Raw genomic sequence first — 17,783 nt, 5'->3', positions numbered from 1 at the left:
CTACCTTTTCTCCTTTCCCGTTGCTCTCTCTCTTCTATGCTTCGGGCCTGCAGTCCAGCACCTCCCCTTTCACCCTCCCGTGATCCTGTGGATGCGCTGCCAGCGATAGGGCTCGAAGATGCGCATGGTGCTGCTTGATGTCCTGCCCTACCAGAGCACTAGTGAGATTGCCTACCGCTGCAAGGCTGCAATCAATTGATTGGTTAAAGGGTTCAATCGAGCTCATGTCAATCATTCGATTTTGCAGGCATTGGTGAACGGTAAAGATTGATGCTTGCATTTTTTCCCCTTTGGTTTCCGTTGGCCTAGAATTCGCTCACTGCCAAAATTTGACCTAGGGTGATGAACACGAACCTTGGTGGTGCGTCAGCTGCGGGCATGGACGAGGTAGAGGCAGCCTTCTTCATATGCTGCAACGACGCACGGACGAGGGCGCAAGTGAGTCAATCGGGGATGGGAGGTGCTCGTTGATGGCCATGGGGAGGGGAACGAGAGCAAGGTCGAGGAGAATGTTGGTAGCATGGTGGACTGAGCAAGGTCAGGCGGCACTGTGGACAAGGCCAGCTTCGGCAGCGTGAGGTTGGGATGAGCGCGGTTGTGCCCAGTACCCAGCGGTGACGGGTGGAGGGGGCCGAAGTCCAGATGAACAGCGACGAAGGTGTTGATGCAAAAACGTGCCAAGCCAAATACCACCCTACAAAGATGCTCCTTGCTGCATTGATACGGAGGCTAGTCAGACCGGTATGGTAGGCCGGTTAGACCGGTCCACCGGAGAGCCTGGTGAGACTCCAATGAATGCCCGCCTGTGAGGGACTTCGTCGGGGCAGGCGCACCTTGGGTTGCCATAGGCTCAGTAGGCCAGCTATGTAACCTCCTCAAGCCATGGAGACAGGAGAAGAATAGTACTTAGGGTTGGAAAAATAGGGCAAAGAGGGAAAAAGGTAAAAAGATCAATTGGATGCCCTCAATCGGCCGTGACCCTTTATATTTATAGGGAGGGGAGGTCTTGCCCTATTAGGAGTCAAAACCCTTACAATTCCCGTGTCAAAATACAACTCCTAACTTAGACTACACAGGCTAAACCGGTGTGACCGTCCAGGCAAATTGATCTGACCAGTTTTCCTAGGTGTAGATCTTACCAAAGTCATAACTCCCTCGTCTGAACTCCAAATCGGACGTTCTATATTTTGAGCTACACAATGATGCACAATGATGAAGTCCAATTTTTATTTTGAGCATGACTAGTTTGGAGACCGGTTCAAAGACCGTTCGGCTAGATCTGCCAATTTTGACCATGAACATATGCGCCCCTATGTTGTGGCAAAGCTTGGATGCGAAAAAATATTCTCAATGATAAAAAAAATTGTCTAAAGATGATTATAAACAATACATCATCCATATGACGGTTTCTAAACTCTTTATGGATGCTAATGTAGCCGAAATAAGAGTTTAGCCAGTACAACATCATATGAATATGTATGAAACATCTACTTTGGGCTTTGAAACTCTAAGCACACTCAATAGCAGAAATTTTGATGTGGCCATGGCAGCTGATCATACAAGTTATGGCTCCTTGGTAAAGCATAAGCATAATATTGATAATCATAAGATGAGAACCAAGGATTATACCAAAAGTATGAATTATAATTATTTCTACTGAATATGCAATCCATGGCACATGCATCGAGTGAATAAATGATGAAGACCAATGAGATGACCGAACCTAGTTGTTGTTCAGCTATTTTGTTTGAAACATGTGCAACATCAGGGGCAATCTGATCAACAAAACTAGCTGATGTTTCTATAATGGTCAGCTTTTGTATGTCTAGTGTAAGATCTGAATTTTGATTTAATCTACCATCGTTTTTGACATGATGGACTTGCTTGATCCTCTTACGCTTATTTTTCTGCATAGACCGATTTCTTTGACCAAAATGATCATTATGCATAGGTGGTGGCTCATTAATTACTAGCTCTAGATAATGTAATCTGGACACAAATATCTAGGAAGAGACGGCATATATACCATGACAGATAAGAATAAGGCATACTAAAATAGAACTCCCATGGTATAGACGTAGGTGATGCATGTGAAGGAAAGGGCATTGATGTAGGAAAATTATTCTATTACCAATTCTGATCATGGAACTTCTGTTTTCGAATAGATTTTGAATGCTTGGAATTTTTAGGCCGACTAGCATCATTGATATCCTTTTGTGTTCGGGACTTAGTGGGATGCTTTGTACTGGGCTTCGGCTTTTCGTTTTGATGCTTGCTATAGCCATTGGATTCAACGGTTTTTCGAACACCAAACATGGGTTTTTTGCTTTTGACCATCTTTGGTTTTGATTTATTCTGCAAAACCCTAGAAGAAGCGGTTAGAACTAGGTCAGACCAGTTTTAGCAGAACTGGCACCATTATATTTGTTTTGTTCTCCTCCCCCCCCCCCCCCCCCCCCCGAGCATGGAAGTACTGGATATAGTTTCTATGCTCTTGCTAGAGGGCTTTGGACTAGAAACTTAGGCTAGAGATTGCCGAAATGGATCTTGGCCAAGAACATCATTAGTTGGTAGATTTTTGCAAGGATCAATAATAGCATTAGCTGGCTTTTCAATAGCCAACTTTTGACTATCATGAATTGAATCTGAACTATCCTCTTTATCAATCAGAGACATGAGATAAACATTCACAAAGTCATATAGAACATCAAATAAAGTACCTAAGGATTTCATCTCTTTAAATGTGTTGATGGTGGACGGTGGCTACCACTCCTTTATCTAAATGACACCTTGCTCTGACATCTGCCAAGCGACGCTCTTGTATGTACTCCTAAAGTAACTCAATGCTAAGGTTTGATAGATCAGCCATGATAGTTAGATTCTCATTTCCTAGCAAGGTCGCCAAAAAGTATTTTGACGTGGAAACGTGCCATGCCAAATACCTGAGCACTAAACGTGCAGCCCACAAATATGCTCCTTATTGCGTCGATGCGGAGTCCAGTCAGACTGGCATGGCAGGCCAGCCAGACTGGTCTCGCCGAAGAGCCCGGTGAGGATCCAACGAATGCCAGCCTGGGAGGGACACCATCGGGGTAGGCGCACCTTGGGTTTCCCTAGGCTTGTTAGGCCAGTTAGGGCGTCTCTTCATGCCATGGAGACAGTATCAGAACAACATATGGGGTTGCAAAAGTAGGGAAAATAGGAAAAAAGGTACAAATAAAATATAGATTGGTTTTTGATCGATTGGATGCCCCTATAATATAGGGATGATAGGTCTTTCCTCACTAGGAGTCAACTCACTTACAGATATCTTGTCAAAATAAAACTTCTAACTAGGACTACACAGACCAAACCGGTCTGACCAGTTTTCCTAGGTGCAGATCTTCCTGAAGCTATAACTTCCTCATCCGAACTTCGAATCAGACATTCTATATATGCATTTTTATCTACTCAATGAGAGATACACAATGGTGAAGTCCAATTTGCATTTTGAGCACTTTGACCAAACCGGTCCGATCAGTTTGGAGACCAGTTAAGAGACCATTTGCCCAGATCTGCAAATTTTGATCGTGAACAGAAGGCCAACACCAAAGATGGTGATAAGGGACAAAGAGAGGGTAAGGGGTCCCTCCCAGCACCATGTTAGTCGACACGTGCACGTTTAACCTAAGTAAATGCAATTTGGACTTGATGTGAACCGATTAGCAAGTTTAGTGACCCAGATGTGCATTTTTGAAGTTCGGGGACTTAGATGACACTTGCTGCCAAGATTAGGTACCACTAGTGTATTTTACTCTATGTAACCCTAATGCTCCCAATCTGCCACTCCCACTTGTTCCAAGCCTAAACCTGTCATCACCACTCCTTTAGTCGCAAACTCACGATGTGAGTGCCGAGCCGCCGATCTTCTGCTGCCCAGTTTCAATCGTACCTATCCGCCTCTCCCTCCAGCTTGAGGATGCGGGCTCACTTCTTGCCAGCTACTCGAATGCAGGCCACAGTCCTGCTCACTGTCGCAGCTCCTGTGGAGGCATCAATGACCAGCGACAACAAGCCTGCTCCCCGCTGGATTCCACTTGCCCGCAGCTGCAGCCATTCCCATCATCGAGCACAACCTTGAATTCTGGTTGCCAGCGTCGGCGCTTGCCCTCCCACCCGCTAGGAGACATTGGTAAATCAAGGAGGCAGTGATGAGAACCTTCTGTCTTCATCATGCTCATTCTATGATTTGTGCATAGACTTAAATGCGTTGGATTGGGTTGGTATGCGTTTGATTGGGGCTGTGCGCTCGGCCGTGTTGGGAGGTGGCATAGAGAGAAGGGTGTTGTTTGATAGGTAGGCCATGCCACTTGCTAGCCTACGTGTTATAAGGCTAGTCTCAGTCGGGTGTCATGGAGGGTTTTATGGATATTAAATCCTATGAGGAGAGAGGAGAGGGAAGTTTCATCCCTATGAAACCCAATGAAACTTGCACTGAGGATGTTATAGATTCATCGCAAGACACATTTGATCATAACTCCACGCAAAAATTAAATGCTGCAAGCTGTCTATGAAACTATGTACTGAGAGTGACAGTTTTATTTCATTGAAAAGATAATATGCGGTCTTGGTAATATTGCAATGAAACCATGCATTGAGACTAACCTAATTGAACTAGAAAACTACACATTTCCAAAAAATGCCAAACCTAGGCTCGGGTCAAAATCGAGTATTGATAGTTAAGGTTCGAAATTAAGATGATTTTTTGAGTTTGGATCACTACTGGAACACTCATTCATATCAGCTCATCCGTGCTGGCCATAAATAAGCCAGCATGAATAAGTCATCCATGCTGGATCAAAAACAAGGTGGCACAAATAATGGATTATCCATGCTAGCTTCTTTCTTCATGTCGGTGCAATATCTGTGCCGGCTTAGATTAGTTTCCTGCCTATGCAATTTGAATTTTAGCTAGTATTCAGAAATTTGAAACTTTTGTACACAGACTTGGATGGAGATAAACTTTATATAAAAATTGTATGTTTTGATGAGATCTACAACTTTGTAGTTGCCATTTTTTTATTTAAACCTATTTGGATGCCCAAATGATAGATTACATTTTTGGACGGCAAGGGTCAAAAGGAATATGACTCCGAATGACAAACAAGTGGGTGGTAATGATGGGTCGTGAAAAGGGGGAGGTCGTGGGTTTGAAGGTTGGATACCGCACGCGTGCGTATTTCATGTTAAAAATTCGTGACTTGTGACCTTTGACCGTGAGGGGTAGCTCGAGGTGGCCCTCTAGGCTAAAATTTGTGCTTTTGCTTTTTTTTTAATAAGTGTGCATTTGGTAGAGCTCCTAGAGCTGATTCTCTACTGATTCCATCAGGAGCTCTGCCAAACAGTTTTTCCAAGAGAAGTGATTCTCTGCTGATTCGGTGAAGTGATTCTCTGAAATGAATTAAGAGGCTGGGAGCTGAAAAAAGTAGCTTCTCCACATTCTGTGAAGTAATTATCCATCCTGATTTTAAAAGTTTATGCTAGAGAATCCCTCTCAGCCACAGAATCACTTCTCGTAGAGAATCAGCTCCCATAGAGAATCAGAATCAGATGGAGCTCTACCAAACAGACCCTAAATTTCTGTTCTGACTATCCTTCGGCACATATTAGCACCGATTCGCATAATGCCTTATTTGTGCTAGTGCTATTTTTCGTTGGCTGGCATAATCCCTTATTAGTGTCGGATTCGAAGCTACCATGAATAACCATCCCCATTTGCATCGGCTTCATGGTGCCGGCATGATCACTGGCATGGATGAGATTTTCAACGCCGGCACAGATAAGATGATCTATAGTAGTGGATGAAAATTAGAAAAATGCTAGAGTTGAGGGACCAAAAATAGATTTTTGCCTTTTGGATTTGGGAAACTCGATTTAGTCTCACTAGGCTATAGATGGTCACGTAGCTACTCTGTTTTCTGGTGCTCAATCCTGGCATTCCAATAATTGAACCTCTAAAAATTGTGCGTAGTTTCTCCACTGACCTATCTTTTCTATTCAGTTAATAGATGGTAGTGTCAGCGAGTTTGAAATCTGGCAAGGTCTTGCTAATCTGTATTCGAGTCTCTCATACTGGAGAGATGCTGAGATATGTTTGCAGAAGGCAAGAACCCTAAAGTCATACTCCGCTACAACACTTCATGCAGAAGGTGAGTCCAAATGCATCATCATCTTTATCAGTATGGACTTTTGAATAATCCTCTTAATCTACGACATCCTTACACCAAGCTAGTAATTAATGGTAAAAGGTCAAAAAAATGAAAATATACAGCTTTGTAAAATCCTCCATGTTTTCATAGCGTGCGAACTAAAAATTCAATTCATGTTTGCTCTTCTAGGTTACATGCATCAAGCGCGTGAGCATACGAAGGATGCATTGGCTGCCTATGTGAATGCGTTCTCAACAGAGCTTGAACATGTGCCATCCAAGGTGTCCATTGGTGCACTTCTCGCCAAACAAGGACCTAGGTTTCTGCCTGCGGCAAGGTGCTTCCTCTCAGATGCCCTAAGAGTCGAGCCCACAAACCGGATGGCTTGGCTTTACTTGGGAAAAGTTCACTGGTCTGATGGAAGGATTACTGATGCTGCAGACTGCTTCCAAGCAGCAGTGATGCTTGAGGAATCGGATCCCGTGGAAAGTTTGAGTTCACTTTCATGATATGGTCATGGTCATGGCATGAAGCTCCTGCCATATTGATTTATTCTTCAATTATCTTTTCGTGTGAGGTCAATTCAAATTTTTATGCAAGATGTGGATTGCATTTGATATTTCACACTTAACCTTTTTTTAGAAGTGTCGACTATCAGTTAGTTTCACCATTTTGCATAATTGTAACTTTCTAATGTTTCTTGTATAAATAAAACATTTTAGTTTTTTTATGGTTCCAGCAGTTATGGCAGTAAGTGGAACATCAGAAAACACATTGTTCTTGCACTATGAAATATGAAGAGAAATTTTGAATTTTACCATCATCAAAATTTAGTTTCATCCAAATGGCATTCCGTATTTAGGTTCCCCTAAAGTGCCATTATGAAACAATGTTCACCCACTAGAACTCCATCATGTCAATATCTAATTCATTAACTCTTTTGACGGACAAAGATCCGTGGGTGCTTTTAAGAGGCTTGTCTACCTGGAAAGTAGATAGGCTGGCCCAATAACTTCATGAGTTGGCAATGGTGCAAAACTATCAGTGTTTTATGCATGGGTATTCTGAGGTAGTAGATTGGTCGATTGGGGATCTCCAAACCTGAAGCCTGATGGTAAATGCAAGGACACATGACACGGATTTATACAGATTTGGGCTATTGAGTAGCGTAATACCCTATGTGATGTTTGGGGTGTTGTATATTGTACCCTTGTGCTTAAGTGTTTGATGAGGACACCACAAGTACATCTACACCAGCAGCACCTCAGGCGCCTCCAGTTGCTCCTCCACCTCAGGCGCCTACAGTTGGTCATCCAGTTGGGCCAGTCACTCAGGCCCGTGCAAGAGAATTAAACTTCATCATGGTGTTAAGGAACGAAGGCCCATCGGAATAAGAAGATGGCCCAACAAGGCAGCCCAGGTGGGGCGCCTAGGGTTGGGCGCGCGTGACCCCTTCGGACTCCAGGGGCTGCGCCCCCTTTATTTAGTCCGAGTCCTTTTTGTTTACAACTTGAGTTTTGTTTTACATCTAGCTTTAGCTACTCTTGAACACGCGCAAATACGCGCTGTCCTTGTGTGATTCAGAACTCCACCTTCGACTGATATTTAGGTTGCTCGCCTCTCTTTCTTGTTCGTTCTTCGATTGCGGACAGGAATTAATCTTCGTGATCAGGCTGATCTTGCGCCAGCAAGGTTGGTAACCACAGGAAGTTGGTTCAGCGATTGCATTGGCGCTTCGGGTTCGCTCGTCGTAGTCGGATCGTGAGGGTCTACTTCCACCAAGTCGAATTTATCTCCACTCACCGAAAGATCGGGCACTCCGACTCTATCACGGTTCCGGCACGAAAAACGATGCAAAACGGGTGCATTTCGGCACCCGAATGCACTATTGCCGGGTAGCGAAACTTGGGTGGATTTTTTCGCAACGAACGCATGCAATCTTCCTAAATATGCACTAGAACATGTTTGGGAGTGTTTTTGGGCATTCGGTTCCCGCACGAAAAACGATGCAAAACGGGTGCATTTCGGCACCCGAATGCACTATTGCCGGGTAGCGAAACTCGGGTGGATTTTTTCGCAACGAACGCATGCAATCTTCCTAAATATGCACTAGAACATATTTGGGAGTGTTTTTGGGCATTCGGTTCCGGCACGAAAAATGATGCAAAACGGGTGCATTTCGGCACCCGAATGCACTATTGCCGGGTAGCGAAACTCGGGTGGATTTTTTCGCAATGAACGCATGCAATCTTCCTAAATATGCACTAGGACATGTTTGGGAGTGTTTTTGGGCATTCGGTTCCGGCACGAAAAACGATGCAAAACGGGTGCATTTCGGCACCCGAATGCACAATTGCCGGGTAGCGAAACTCCGGTGGATTTTTTCGCAACGAACGCATGCAATCTTCCTAAATATGCACTAGAACATGTTTGGGAGTGTTTTTGGGCATTCGGTTCCGGCATGAAAAACGATGCAAAACGGGTGCATTTCGGCACCCGAATGCACTATTGCCGGGTAGCGAAACTCGGGTGGATTTTTTCGCAACGAATGCATGCAATCTTCCTAAATATGCACTAGGACATGTTTGGGAGTGTTTTTGGGCATTCGGTTCCGGCACGAAAAACGATGCAAAACGGGTGCATTTCGGCACCCGAATGCACTATTGCCGGGTAGCGAAACTCGGGTGGATTTTTTCGCAACGAACGCATGCAATCTTCCTAAATATGCACTAGAACATGTTTGGGAGTGTTTTTGGGCATTCGGTTCCGGCACGAAAAATGATGCAAAACGGGTGCATTTCGGCACCCGAATGCACTATTGCCGGGTAGCGAAACTCGGGTGGATTTTTTCGCAACGAAAGCATGCAATCTTCCTAAATATGCACTAGGACATGTTTGGGAGTGTTTTTGGGCATTCGGTTCCGGCACGAAAAATGATGCAAAACGGGTGCATTTCGGCACCCGAATGCACTATTACCGGGTAGCGAAACTCGGGTGGATTTTTTCGCAACGAACGCATGCAATCTTCCTAAATATGCACTAGAACATGTTTGGGAGTGTTTTTGTGCATTTGGTTCCGGCACGAAAAACGATGCAAAACGGGTGCATTTCGACACCCGAATGCAGTATTGCCGGGTAGCGAAACTCGGGTGGATTTTTTCGCAACGAACGCATGCAATCTTCCTAAATATGCACTAGAACTTATTTGGGAGTGTTTTTGGGCATTCGGTTCCGGCACGAAAAATGATGCAAAACGGGTGCATTTCGGCACGCGAATGCACTATTGCCGGGTAGCGAAACTCGGGTGGATTTTTTCGCAACGAACGCATGCAATCTTCCTAAATATGCACTAGAACATGTTTGGGAGTGTTTTTGGGCATTCGGTTCCGGCACGAAAAACGATGCAAAACGGGTGCATTTCGGCACCCGAATGCACTATTGCCGGGTAGCGAAACTCGGGTGGATTTTTTCGCAACGAACGCATGCAATCTTCCTAAATATGCACTAGAACATGTTTGGGAGTGTTTTTGGGCATTCGGTTCCGGCACGAAAAATGATGCAAAACGGGTGCATTTCGGCACCCGAATGCACTATTGCCGGGTAGCGAAACTCGGGTGGATTTTTTCGCAACGAAAGCATGCAATCTTCCTAAATATGCACTAGGACATGTTTGGGAGTGTTTTTGGGCATTCGGTTCCGGCACGAAAAATGATGCAAAACGGGTGCATTTCGGCACCCGAATGCACTATTACCGGGTAGCGAAACTCGGGTGGATTTTTTCGCAACGAACGCATGCAATCTTCCTAAATATGCACTAGAACATGTTTGGGAGTGTTTTTGTGCATTTGGTTCCGGCACGAAAAACGATGCAAAACGGGTGCATTTCGACACCCGAATGCAGTATTGCCGGGTAGCGAAACTCGGGTGGATTTTTTCGCAACGAACGCATGCAATCTTCCTAAATATGCACTAGAACTTATTTGGGAGTGTTTTTGGGCATTCGGTTCCGGCACGAAAAATGATGCAAAACGGGTGCATTTCGGCACGCGAATGCACTATTGCCGGGTAGCGAAACTCGGGTGGATTTTTTCGCAACGAACGCATGCAATCTTCCTAAATATGCACTAGAACATGTTTGGGAGTGTTTTTGGGCATTCGGTTCCGGCACGAAAAATGATGCAAAACGGGTGCATTTCGGCACCCGAATGTACTATTGCCGGGTAGCGAAACTCGGGTGAATTTTTTCGCAACGAACGCATGCAATCTTCCTAAATATGCACTAGAACATGTTTGGGAGTGTTTTTGGGCATTCGGTTCCGGCACGAAAAATGATGCAAAACGGGTGCATTTCGGCACCCGAATGCAGTATTGCCGGGTAGCGAAACTCGGGTGGATTTTTTCGCAACGAACGCATGCGATCTTCCTAAATATGCACTAGAACATGTTTGGGAGTGTTTTTGGGCATTCGGTTCCGGCACGAAAAACGATGCAAAACGGGTGCATTTCGGCACCCGAATGCACTATTGCCGGGTAGCGAAACTCGGGTGGATTTTTTCGCAACGAACGCATGCCATCTTCCTAAATATGCACTAGAACATGTTTGGGAGTGTTTTTGGGCATTCGGTTTCAGCACGAAAAACGATGCAAAACGGGTGCATTTCGGCAGCCGAATGTGCTATTGCCGGGTAGCGAAACTCGGGTGGATTTTTTCGCAACGAACGCATGCAATCTTCCTAAATATGCACTAGAACATGTTTGGGAGTGTTTTTGGGCATTCGGTTCCGGCACGAAAAATGATGCAAAACGGGTGCATTTCGGCACCCGAATGCAGTATTGCCGGGTAGCGAAACTCGGGTGGATTTTTTCGCAACGAACGCATGCAATCTTCCTAAATATGCACTAGAACATGTTTGGGAGTATTTTTGGGCATTCGGTTCCGGCACGAAAAACGATGCAAAACGGGTGCATTTCGGCACCCGAATGCAGTATTGCCGGGTAGCGAAACTCGGGTGGATTTTTTCGCAACGAACGCATGCAATCTTCCTAAATATGCACTAGGACATGTTTGGGAGTGTTTTTGGGCATTCGGTTCCGGCACGAAAAACGATGCAAAACGGGTGCATTTCGGCACCCGAATGCACTATTGCCGGGTAGCGAAACTCGGGTGGATTTTTTCGCAACGAACGCATGCAATCTTCCTAAATATGCACTAGAACATGTTTGGGAGTGTTTTTGGGCATTCGGTTCCGGCACGAAAAATGATGCAAAACGGGTGCATTTCGGCACCCGAATGCAGTATTGCCGGGTAGCGAAACTCGGGTGGATTTTTTCGCAACGAACGCATGCAATCTTCCTAAATATGCACTAGAACATGTTTGGGAGTATTTTTGGGCATTCGGTTCCGGCACGAAAAACGATGCAAAACGGGTGCATTTCGGCACCCGAATGCAGTATTGCCGGGTAGCGAAACTCGGGTGGATTTTTTCGCAACGAATGCATGCAATCTTCCTAAATATGCACTAGGACATGTTTGGGAGTGTTTTTGGGCATTCGGTTCCGGCACGAAAAATGATGCAAAACGGGTGCATTTCGGCACCCGAATGCACTATTACCGGGTAGCGAAACTCGGGTGGATTTTTTCGCAACGAACGCATGCAATCTTCCTAAATATGCACTAGAACATGTTTGGGAGTGTTTTTGTGCATTTGGTTCCGGCACGAAAAACGATGCAAAACGGGTGCATTTCGACACCCGAATGCAGTATTGCCGGGTAGCGAAACTCGGGTGGATTTTTTCGCAACGAACGCATGCAATCTTCCTAAATATGCACTAGAACATATTTGGGAGTGTTTTTGGGCATTCGGTTCCGGCACGAAAAATGATGCAAAACGGGTGCATTTCGGCACGCGAATGCATTATTGCCGGGTAGCGAAACTCGGGTGGATTTTTTCGCAACGAACGCATGCAATCTTCCTAAATATGCACTAGAACATGTTTGGGAGTGTTTTTGGGCATTCGGTTCCGGCACGAAAAATGATGCAAAACGGGTGCATTTCGGCACCCGAATGTACTATTGCCGGGTAGCGAAACTCGGGTGAATTTTTTCGCAACGAACGCATGCAATCTTCCTAAATATGCACTAGAACATGTTTGGGAGTGTTTTTGGGCATTCGGTTCCGGCACGAAAAATGATGCAAAACGGGTGCATTTCGGCACCCGAATGCAGTATTGCCGGGTAGCGAAACTCGGGTGGATTTTTTCGCAACGAACGCATGCGATCTTCCTAAATATGCACTAGAACATGTTTGGGAGTGTTTTTGGGCATTCGGTTCCGGCACGAAAAACGATGCAAAACGGGTGCATTTCGGCACCCGAATGCACTATTGCCGGGTAGCGAAACTCGGGTGGATTTTTTCGCAACGAACGCATGCCATCTTCCTAAATATGCACTAGAACATGTTTGGGAGTGTTTTTGGGCATTCGGTTTCAGCACGAAAAATGATGCAAAACGGGTGCATTTCGGCAGCCGAATGTGCTATTGCCGGGTAGCGAAACTCGGGTGGATTTTTTCGCAACGAACGCATGCAATCTTCCTAAATATGCACTAGAACATGTTTGGGAGTGTTTTTGGGCATTCGGTTCCGGCACGAAAAATGATGCAAAACGGGTGCATTTCGGCACCCGAATGCAGTATTGCCGGGTAGCGAAACTCGGGTGGATTTTTTCACAACGAACGCATGCAATCTTCCTAAATATGCACTAGAACATGTTTGGGAGTATTTTTGGGCATTCGGTTCCGGCACGAAAAACGATGCAAAACGGGTGCATTTCGGCACCCGAATGCACTATTGCCGGGTAGCGAAACTCGGGTGGATTTTTTCGCAACGAACGCATGCAATCTTCCTAAATATGCACTAGGACATGTTTGGGAGTGTTTTTGGGCATTCGGTTCCGGCACGAAAAACGATGCAAAACGGGTGCATTTCGGCACACGAATGCACTATTGCCGGGTAGCGAAACTCGGGTGGATTTTTTCGCAACGAACGCATGCAATCTTCCTAAATATGCACTAGAACATGTTTGGGAGTGTTTTTGGGCATTCGGTTCCGGCACGAAAAATGATGCAAAACGGGTGCATTTCGGCACCCGAATGTACTATTGCCGGGTAGCGAAACTCGGGTGGATTTTTTCGCAACGAACGCATGCATTCTTCCTAAATATGCACTAGAACATGTTTGGGAGTGTTTTTGGGCATTCGGTTCTGGCACGAAAAACGATGCAAAACGGGTGCATTTCGGCACCCGAATGCAGTATTGACGGGTAGCGAAACTCGGGTGGATTTTTTCGCAACGAACGCATGCAATCTTCCTAAATATGTACTAGAACATGTTTGGGAGTGTTTTTGGGCATTCGGTTCCGGCACGAAAAACGATGCAAAACGGGTGCATTTCGGCACCCGAATGCACTATTGCCGGGTAGCGAAACTCGGGTGGATTTTTTCGCAACGAACGCATGCCATCTTCCTAAATATGCACTAGAACATGTTTGGGAGTGTTTTTGGGCATTCGGTTTCAGCACGAAAAATGATGCAAAACGGGTGCATTTCGGCAGCCGAATGTACTATTGCCGGGTAGCGAAACTCGGGTGGATTTTTTCGCAACGAACGCATGCAATCTTCCTAAATATGCACTAGAACATGTTTGGGAGTGTTTTTGTGCATTTGGTTCCGGCACCAAAAACGATGCAAAACGGGTGCATTTCGACACCCGAATGCAGTATTGCCGGGTAGCGAAACTCGGGTGGATTTTTTCGCAACGAACGCATGCAATCTTCCTAAATATGCACTAGAACATATTTGGGAGTGTTTTTGGGCATTCGGTTCCGGCACGAAAAATGATGCAAAACGGGTGCATTTCGGCACGCGAATGCACTATTGCCGGGTAGCGAAACTCGGGTGGATTTTTTCGCAACGAACGCATGCAATCTTCCTAAATATGCACTAGAACATGTTTGGGAGTGTTTTTGGGCATTCGGTTCCGGCACGAAAAACGATGCAAAACGGGTGCATTTCGGCACACGAATGCACTATTGCCGGGTAGCGAAACTCGGGTGGATTTTTTCGCAACGAACGCATGCAATCTTCCTAAATATGCACTAGAACATGTTTGGGAGTGTTTTTGGGCATTCGGTTCCGGCACGAAAAATGATGCAAAACGGGTGCATTTCGGCACCCGAATGTACTATTGCCGGGTAGCGAAACTCGGGTGGATTTTTTCGCAACGAACGCATGCATTCTTCCTAAATATGCACTAGAACATGTTTGGGAGTGTTTTTGGGCATTCGGTTCTGGCACGAAAAACGATGCAAAACGGGTGCATTTCGGCACCCGAATGCAGTATTGACGGGTAGCGAAACTCGGGTGGATTTTTTCGCAACGAACGCATGCAATCTTCCTAAATATGCACTAGAACATGTTTGGGAGTGTTTTTGGGCATTCGGTTCCGGCACGAAAAACGATGCAAAACGGGTGCATTTCGGCACCCGAATGCACTATTGCCGGGTAGCGAAACTCGGGTGGATTTTTTCGCAACGAACGCATGCCATCTTCCTAAATATGCACTAGAACATATTTGGGAGTGTTTTTGGGCATTCGGTTCCGGCACGAAAAATGATGCAAAACGGGTGCATTTCGGCACGCGAATGCACTATTGCCGGGTAGCGAAACTCGGGTGGATTTTTTCGCAACGAACGCATGCAATCTTCCTAAATATGCACTAGAACATGTTTGGGAGTGTTTTTGGGCATTCGGTTCCGGCACGAAAAACGATGCAAAACGGGTGCATTTCGGCACCCGAATGCACTATTGCCGGGTAGCGAAACTCGGGTGGATTTTTTCGCAACGAACGCATGCCATCTTCCTAAATATGCACTAGAACATATTTGGGAGTGTTTTTGGGCATTCGGTTCCGGCACGAAAAATGATGCAAAACGGGTGCATTTCGGCACGCGAATGCACTATTGCCGGGTAGCGAAACTCGGGTGGATTTTTTCGCAACGAACGCATGCAATCTTCCTAAATATGCACTAGAACATGTTTGGGAGTGTTTTTGGGCATTCGGTTCCGGCACGAAAAACGATGCAAAACGGGTGCATTTCGGCACACGAATGCACTATTGCCGGGTAGCGAAACTCGGGTGGATTTTTTCGCAACGAACGCACGCAATCTTCCTAAATATGCACTAGAACATGTTTGGGAGTGTTTTTGGGCATTCGGTTCCGGCACGAAAAATGATGCAAAACGGGTGCATTTCGGCACCCGAATGTACTATTGCCGGGTAGCGAAACTCGGGTGGATTTTTTCGCAACGAACGCATGCATTCTTCCTAAATATGCACTAGAACATGTTTGGGAGTGTTTTTGGGCATTCGGTTCTGGCACGAAAAACGATGCAAAACGGGTGCATTTCGGCACCCGAATGCAGTATTGACGGGTAGCGAAACTCGGGTGGATTTTTTCGCAACGAACGCATGCAATCTTCCTAAATATGCACTAGAACATGTTTGGGAGTGTTTTTGGGCATTCGGTTCCGGCACGAAAAACGATGCAAAACGGGTGCATTTCGGCACCCGAATGCACTATTGCCGGGTAGCGAAACTCGGGTGGATTTTTTCGCAACGAACGCATGCCATCTTCCTAAATATGCACTAGAACATGTTTGGGAGTGTTTTTGGGCATTCGGTTTCAGCACGAAAAATGATGCAAAACGGGTGCATTTCGGCAGCCGAATGTACTATTGCCGGGTAGCGAAACTCGGGTGGATTTTTTCGCAACGAACGCATGCAATCTTCCTAAATATGCACTAGAACATGTTTGGGAGTGTTTTTGTGCATTTGGTTCCGGCACCAAAAACGATGCAAAACGGGTGCATTTCGACACCCGAATGCAGTATTGCCGGGTAGCGAAACTCGGGTGGATTTTTTCGCAACGAACGCATGCAATCTTCCTAAATATGCACTAGAACATATTTGGGAGTGTTTTTGGGCATTCGGTTCCGGCACGAAAAATGATGCAAAACGGGTGCATTTCGGCACGCGAATGCACTATTGCCGGGTAGCGAAACTCGGGTGGATTTTTTCGCAACGAACGCATGCAATCTTCCTAAATATGCACTAGAACATGTTTGGGAGTGTTTTTGGGCATTCGGTTCCGGCACGAAAAACGATGCAAAACGGGTGCATTTCGGCACACGAATGCACTATTGCCGGGTAGCGAAACTCGGGTGGATTTTTTCGCAACGAACGCATGCAATCTTCCTAAATATGCACTAGAACATGTTTGGGAGTGTTTTTGGGCATTCGGTTCCGGCACGAAAAATGATGCAAAACGGGTGCATTTCGGCACCCGAATGTACTATTGCCGGGTAGCGAAACTCGGGTGGATTTTTTCGCAACGAACGCATGCATTCTTCCTAAATATGCACTAGAACATGTTTGGGAGTGTTTTTGGGCATTCGGTTCTGGCACGAAAAACGATGCAAAACGGGTGCATTTCGGCACCCGAATGCAGTATTGACGGGTAGCGAAACTCGGGTGGATTTTTTCGCAACGAACGCATGCAATCTTCCTAAATATGCACTAGAACATGTTTGGGAGTGTTTTTGGGCATTCGGTTCCGGCACGAAAAACGATGCAAAACGGGTGCATTTCGGCACCCGAATGCACTATTGCCGGGTAGCGAAACTCGGGTGGATTTTTTCGCAACGAACGCATGCCATCTTCCTAAATATGCACTAGAACATATTTGGGAGTGTTTTTGGGCATTCGGTTCCGGTACGAAAAATGATGCAAAACGGGTGCATTTCGGCACGCGAATGCACTATTGCCGGGTAGCGAAACTCGGGTGGATTTTTTCGCAACGAACGCATGCAATCTTCCTAAATATGCACTAGAACATGTTTGGGAGTGTTTTTGGGCATTCGGTTCCGGCACGAAAAACGATGCAAAACGGGTGCATTTCGGCACCCGAATGCACTATTGCCGGGTAGCGAAACTCGGGTGGATTTTTTCGCAACGAACGCATGCCATCTTCCTAAATATGCACTAGAACATATTTGGGAGTGTTTTTGGGCATTCGGTTCCGGCACGAAAAATGATGCAAAACGGGTGCATTTCGGCACGCGAATGCACTATTGCCGGGTAGCGAAACTCGGGTGGATTTTTTCGCAACGAACGCATGCAATCTTCCTAAATATGCACTAGAACATGTTTGGGAGTGTTTTTGGGCATTCGGTTCCGGCACGAAAAACGATGCAAAACGGGTGCATTTCGGCACACGAATGCACTATTGCCGGGTAGCGAAACTCGGGTGGATTTTTTCGCAACGAACGCACGCAATCTTCCTAAATATGCACTAGAACATGTTTGGGAGTGTTTTTGGGCATTCGGTTCCGGCACGAAAAATGATGCAAAACGGGTGCATTTCGGCACCCGAATGTACTATTGCCGGGTAGCGAAACTCGGGTGGATTTTTTCGCAACGAACGCATGCATTCTTCCTAAATATGCACTAGAACATGTTTGGGAGTGTTTTTGGGCAT

General features: G+C 45.8%; 1 long non-coding RNA gene across 1 annotated transcript; it reads left to right on the top strand.

The window, feature by feature from the left end:
• The first annotated feature begins 2,939 nt into the window (after positions 1-2,939).
• On the top strand, positions 2,940-6,918 carry LOC140223663 (uncharacterized). The gene is made up of 2 exons (XR_011899035.1): positions 2,940-6,188; positions 6,378-6,918. It is a non-coding gene; the product is annotated as an uncharacterized lncRNA (long non-coding RNA).
• The last annotated feature ends 10,865 nt before the right edge of the window (positions 6,919-17,783 follow it).

This window comes from Setaria viridis, chromosome 8 (assembly GCF_005286985.2).
Source record: "Setaria viridis chromosome 8, Setaria_viridis_v4.0, whole genome shotgun sequence".
NCBI lineage: Eukaryota > Viridiplantae > Streptophyta > Magnoliopsida > Poales > Poaceae > Setaria > Setaria viridis.
The sequence above is the reverse complement of the archived record's forward strand: the minus strand, read 5'-3'. Positions and strand labels throughout refer to the sequence as shown.